Below are 6247 nucleotides of genomic sequence, written 5' to 3' on the forward strand. Positions count from 1 at the left end.
AACTGAAGCAGGGCCTCTAGCAAACCCTGAATGGGGTAAAGGCCTGGCTCTTGTCTCAGCCTTTCTGTAAAGCAGCTTCCTCATCTGTGAAATGTGGGTGACCAGACCGATTGCAAGGGTTGTTCTGAGGGCTCATTTGAACAATAGGTGAAGAGCAGCTGGCACAGTGTCTGCCTACAGAGGGGCTTGGCTGGATGAGCCAGTGCCTCCAAACCTCTAGGTCCCTGCACCCCTGCCTGCTAAGCCCATGTGTCCTGCTTGGCACAAGCCCAGTTCAGCAGGATCCAGGTGGCACGGAGCCCAGGAGAGAGGACCTGGGGCATCCCAGGCAGTGGAACATACTGGCCTTCCCCCACTGCCAGCGTGCCCCATGCCTGCTGAGAGTGTCCCAGCCCCTCCCTGAGGGATGCTCCTTACCCCTGCCCATGGCAGGAAGCTGGGAGCAGCTCCTCAGGTGCCTCCGCCCCCTGCATATCCACCAGCCTCAGGGTGTGGGTACAGGGTATGGTGCTGTCAACCCCGGCTGTCTGGAATGGCTGCCAGGGCTCATTGACCTTAAGGCCTACAGCAGGGGAGTGTGGGATTAGACCTCAGGAAGAATTTACCAAGGGGGAGTGCCTGGGCTCCCTCCTGTGAGGGACTGTGTCTGACCTCAGCCTAGAGCCAGAGGTGATGGGACTAATAATAAGCCAGACGGATCCCCATCGGACCAGAAAAATGGGGGGGGGGGGGCTTGTGTCCTAGAGTTGTGTGTACGTGGTTATTTATATACTTGTGAATCCCAGTCCAGTGTATATGTTGATGGGCCAGCAGCTGTGTCAGTGTGTAGATATGGCTTTATCTGTACATGCAGGTGTGTGTGTGCGCGTGCGCGTGTGTGTGTGTTTACACAGACATGGAAGGCTGAAAAGGAAGAGGAACTTCCAAATAAGGAGAGGAGATGCTGCAGAGAAGTGGATCCAGATTCAGTTTCTCTTCAGGGATCCCCCCCGCCACACTGTCCCCATCACACTGGCAAAACCTTGGCTCCTGCCTCCTTATCTGCAATGATCTCAGCAGATAAAAGCTCCTCCTGGTACACCTCTCTTCCTTTTGGGGATGTGGGGGTTGCTGGGAAGGTGTTAAGGTCAGGGCCCCAATTCTGAGTGATCTCCGTGTCCCCAGAATCTGGAACAGCCCATAGACCTAGTAAGTCTGAAAGGGGCCCACATTCATGCAGATAGCATCTACATGCAGATGACATCTGGGCATAGCACTGTGTGAGACACTTCCTCTTTTTCATCTGATGTGACCCACATCAGCTCTGCTAAGTTGGGATCATTGTTTCCATTTTACAGAAGAGAAAACTGAGGCTTGGATATCATAAGTGATCTGCCCAAGGTCACACAACTGGTGAGGGACAGAGGTAGGAATCCAGATCTGTGTGGCCTCAGAGCCTGAAGTCTTTTGGTTCATCACATGGGAAACTGTGAACCAATGTTTTACTGCACAAACATCAGTCAAGAGTCACAGATCAAAAACTCTGTGAGGGCAAGGTGTCTGCTTGCCATTTCACCATTCATTCGCTCAGCAAATATTTGCTGACTACTTACCTTGTACCTGGTGCTGGGTGTCACAGACCCCAGCTATGAAGGGATGGACAAGGTCCCTGACTTCACAGAACTCACAGTCTAGGGGGGCAACAGGTGACATGTGTGTAAATAAACAACATATTTTCAGAGCAATGAGTATTGCCAAGGAAATGTAACAGGGGTATGCGATGAAGCAACTGGGGGTGGGGTAGGGTTATTTTAGAGGTGTGGTCAGGGGAAGCTCCCTAGAGGAAGTGATGTTGAAGGTGAGACCTTCTTGATAAGGGGTCAGCCATGGGAATTGCTGGGAGAAGGGTCTGGAGTTTTCTAAAAGCAGCAAGGAGAACTGTGTGGCTGCAGCATAGTGTGGGGTGGGGGGAGGGGACTGGAGATGGGTCTGAGAGGCTGCTAAGGGCCAAGCTATGCAGGGTCTGGAAGGCCACATTGTCAAGTGCAGTGGGAAGCTACTAGCAGGCTTCAGAGGTACCCTGATTTACACTTTTAAAGAGATGGCTCAGTGGGTTCCAGGAGAATGGACTGGGGTGGGGGAGGTAGGAGTGGAAGCCCAGAAATTAAGTAAGGGAGAATCTAGGCATTGGATGATGGTGGCGTGGACTCCCCTGTTGGCAGTGGGGATGTAAAGAGTGGATAGATTTGGGATATTTTGGGAGGTAGAAGCAACAAGACTTGCTGATGGCTGGGATCCCAGTACCTAGAACATAGTAGACTCAATAAATATTTGTTGAATAAATGAATAAAGGCGCCAGGCTCTATATATACTTGTGTGTACCCTCTGGTATGAGGCATGTATGTAAAGATCACCCAAGACCCTAAAGGGCTGCTCTATCCTCTGCCCTAGGGGCCAGGGGCCAGAGAATGCAGGTCCTGCTCAAGGAGTTGCACACAAACCAGGCATTTCAGAAGATTTGGCTAGGGAGCAAGGCATCGTCCCTTCTTTCCCCAATCTGCAACAGCAATAAAATGACAAACACCCAACCTGGGTTGCTCCAGGCTCCTAACCCCTTTGGCATCTGCAGCAGGAAGGATGGAAGCTAGACATGAAGTATTTCCCACAGGCAGAGAGGGCCAGTCCACTTTTTCCAGGATGGCCCCCAGGATGCATGCCATTCAGAGCTCTCAGGTGTTGGTCATAGGAACTCTGGGGCAGAAGATTGTCACATGGATATAGGTGTCTTTAGGGACAGGTTATGAGCGCCTGATAGGTGTCTGGGGTAGGGGTGGGACTGGAAGGAGACCTTGGCACCCACAGCTTTGGGTGGCCTAGTTGAATGGCAGTGGTGAACAGGGCTGAGTGAGGGGTGCTCCTAGGTCCCACTGGCTGGAAGGAAACCTGCCTAGGCTCTGGGCCAAATAAATCATTGGGAAGGGAAGAAGAACATTTTCTCATCTGTTTAAAGGGCAACGAAGCATAGCAGTGGCCGGCCCAGCGGGAGGCAAGGCTGAGGCCAGGCGGGTGAGGCCAGGGCAGCTCCCTTCCTCCACACACCATCCTCTTCTGAGCAGCCCCACCGGCTTAGGCCTTGAGGGTTGTCTGCCTTCCAACTGGGCCATTGATGGTTGCTATTGTTGACAAAATATTAATTAATTAGTAATAAAATAATTACTTACAAAGGCCCCTTCAGGGACATAACCCTTGCTAATCCATCTTTTATCTCACTGGATCCCAGGCTGAGATCATTTATACCATTTCCCAGATAAGGAAACAGAGGCCCAGAGAGCTGAAGGGACTTTCTCAGGGTCACATAGCATGGAAGGGTGACAGAAAGGCAGTTGCCCTTGTGGGGTGGGTCCCCATAATCCCATCAGAGGTTCCAGAGGGGGCCCCAATGGGACTAAAGGGCTGAAGTCATTGTTCTTGGTCCAGCTTAGGGGGTTCGGGGGATGTCCCTTTATTCTGCTCCAGCCCTCTGTGCTCAAGCTCTGGCCGGTGCCCCTTCCCATGCCCAGTCTCTGCCCCAGGCTCCCAGGAGGCCCCTCCTAGGGCTAAGACTTGCTCTCTTCACCCCCGCCTGAGCTTCAGAGAAGTAATTTCTCTTCAACCAGCTGGATTTGAATATGGAAACGATTTGTAATTACACCAAGTCCTCCTGGGCGGCCTTATTACCAGAGTGAGTCTGGAAGGGCAGGAGCTCATGGGAAAGGAGGTGGGGAAACCCTGATGCGGAGAGGTGCCTCCAGGGAGAGCTTTCCAGAGGTCAGCCTAGTCCTAGGGGACCTAGGGGAGGTCCTGCTGTCCCCACACGGCTCCCACAGCCCCCTTTGCCTTGCTGACCTCCCCACCTTGCCCCTAGTGAGCCCCCAGGTATGGGACACCATCTCTGTCAGTCCCTCACTCTGTCTTCCTATCTTTCCTTGGGCGTACATTTTTGTGGCTGATGGAAGGGGTCAAGAAGTCGGAGGGCTACCGAGGAACAGAGAGAGACAAAAAATGCTGCTGTCCATCTGGAGCCAGTCCCTCCCATCACCTCTCACCCAACTGCATCCTGGGGAAGAAGGAGGGGGGTCCTCAGGGATCCAGCTGCATCACATCTGCAAGAGACCTGCCTGGGTTTCTCTGGGCTCCGGGTCTCTAATATGCTAATAGTCATGAATATTCATAGAGAGGGAAGCAAGCTCTCTGTGGGAGAGGAGGGGGCTGGAGCTTTGGACAGGGTCCTGGAGATTTCTAAGGGACTGGCATCCTTGTGGGCAATCCATGTCTCCACCATTTTCCCCACTTTTGCCCACCTCCTTGAAGCCCCAGTCTCAGCTACCCCATTGCCCCTCCCAATGCCCATGTAAGGAGGGGGCCCAGATTTCCCACTGCCCTGGGGTGGCTTTCAACACACTTTGCAGCTGGCAAGGCCTGCTTGGCCTGGCTTTCACATAGCAGCTGAGCCTTGAAACCCAGAGATGTCTGAGTGTGTTTGAGGGTGCCCAGCAAACCATAGGAGCCTTGCTTGCCAGTGCTAGGCCCAAGGCATGGGTCTCCTTGGGCATCGGCAGGGAAAGGGAAGGTGCCGGCCCAGCCCTCCTCCCTGCCTCATAAGGCCTCATAAATTCTCTTAAGGTGACAGGTGATATTCCTTCATCGCCCCTTATTACCTCCTTCCATTAAAGTCGATAATCTCTCACAATCACTCACAACAAATGTCACTGAGGCTGCTGGAGGTGGGAGGGACAGAAGGAGGGAAAAGAGGGTAGTTCTCTGCCTCTTCTTGGTACTGCCCCTGGGAAGAGGTAGGCTTTTCTCTTCTTGCCCCATCTCGAGGGTGACACAACTCAAGGAGCATCCATGGAGAGGTGGGGTTGGTATTTGCTGGAATGAGGATTTCTTTGCCCTGAAAATTTGGCCCTTCCTGGCCAGTGAACCTTCAAAGAGTATGGTCCTGAAACCATCCCATCCTCATTGCAAAGCTGAAACCATCCCACCCTTATTGCAAAGCTGCCCCCTGCTGGTTTCTCCTCTGACCAAAGTCCTGGGATTAACCTACTTGTGTTGGCTGCAGGTATATCAGCCTACCTTACTGATGGCAACATGCTCAGGCCACAAACCCCCTGACTGGGGCCCTGAGCCATGGGCATCTCCCTGTGTACCGCCTGAACCACGAGGGCTCAGGCCCCACCCAACTGTTTCTGGGCATAGTGCCAAGATGGGGAAGGGGTGGGTCTGTACATCTCTGCTGCTTCTACACAAGCAGATGCAACATGGGGGCGCCCCTGGCACAGGGAAAGGCACTTGTGGGAATAGACAGGGACTCAGGAAAACATGTAACACACTGCACACGTGTAGCATCCCCGTGCCTAAGGACGTGCAATATTACAGTTTAAGTATGCATCAAACATGTCACATTGCAGTATACATATGTGGCTGCTACATATGAGTTACCCACAGTCCTCAGCACACATGTGGCATCTGTAAGCTTGCATACATATAGCATCCCTGCGCACAGGAACAAGCAACATGCATTCAGGACTTGGGCACATGTTAATACACCGTGCATGTGTGTAGCACTTGCATGCACCTCCCCAGGCAACATGGTAGTGCACACTTAGGGCACCTGTGTGCATATGCAAAGTTCAGCGCACATGACTGGCACCTGCATGCACACGGACATGCAATATGCAATGCACATGGGAAGGTGAGCAAATGCTTCAGCCCGCAGGGCCCGGGAGACCCTGGCGGCGCGACAAGACTCCGGCATGGGTATAGCTGGAGGGGCGTCGCGGATCGCCTCATTCTGCGGTCCAGGAGGCAGCGGGCGGGGCGGGGGCTTACCCAGGGCTTCTCCCGCGCCGGCGCCTGGGGCCCAAAGAGGGGAGGTGGGGGGCGCGATCGGCTCGGCTGGCGCTGTTCCCCCTTTAACAGGAGGCGGCGCGCGTCGCCCCCGCCCCCCGCCCCCCGCCCCTTCTCCCGCGGCTCCTCGCGCCCGGCCCGGCGCGCGCCCCCTCCCGGGCCCGGCCCGCGCAGGCGCCGCGTCCCGCCTCGGCCGTCACTCGGCCCGGCGCGCGCTGCGGGCAGCGGCCGGAGCGGCCGGAGGAACCGGATTCGGCGGCAGCGGCGGCGGCGCTCAGAGACCGAGGAGGATGCGGCACCGGCTCTCAGAGCTCGGGGCTGCGGCCGCCGCCCGCAAATAGGAGGCGGCGCGCGGCGCGGGCGGTGCTCGGGGCGGGGG

Source organism: Piliocolobus tephrosceles, chromosome 1 (genome assembly GCF_002776525.5).
Source record: "Piliocolobus tephrosceles isolate RC106 chromosome 1, ASM277652v3, whole genome shotgun sequence".
Classification (NCBI taxonomy): Eukaryota; Metazoa; Chordata; class Mammalia; order Primates; family Cercopithecidae; genus Piliocolobus; species Piliocolobus tephrosceles.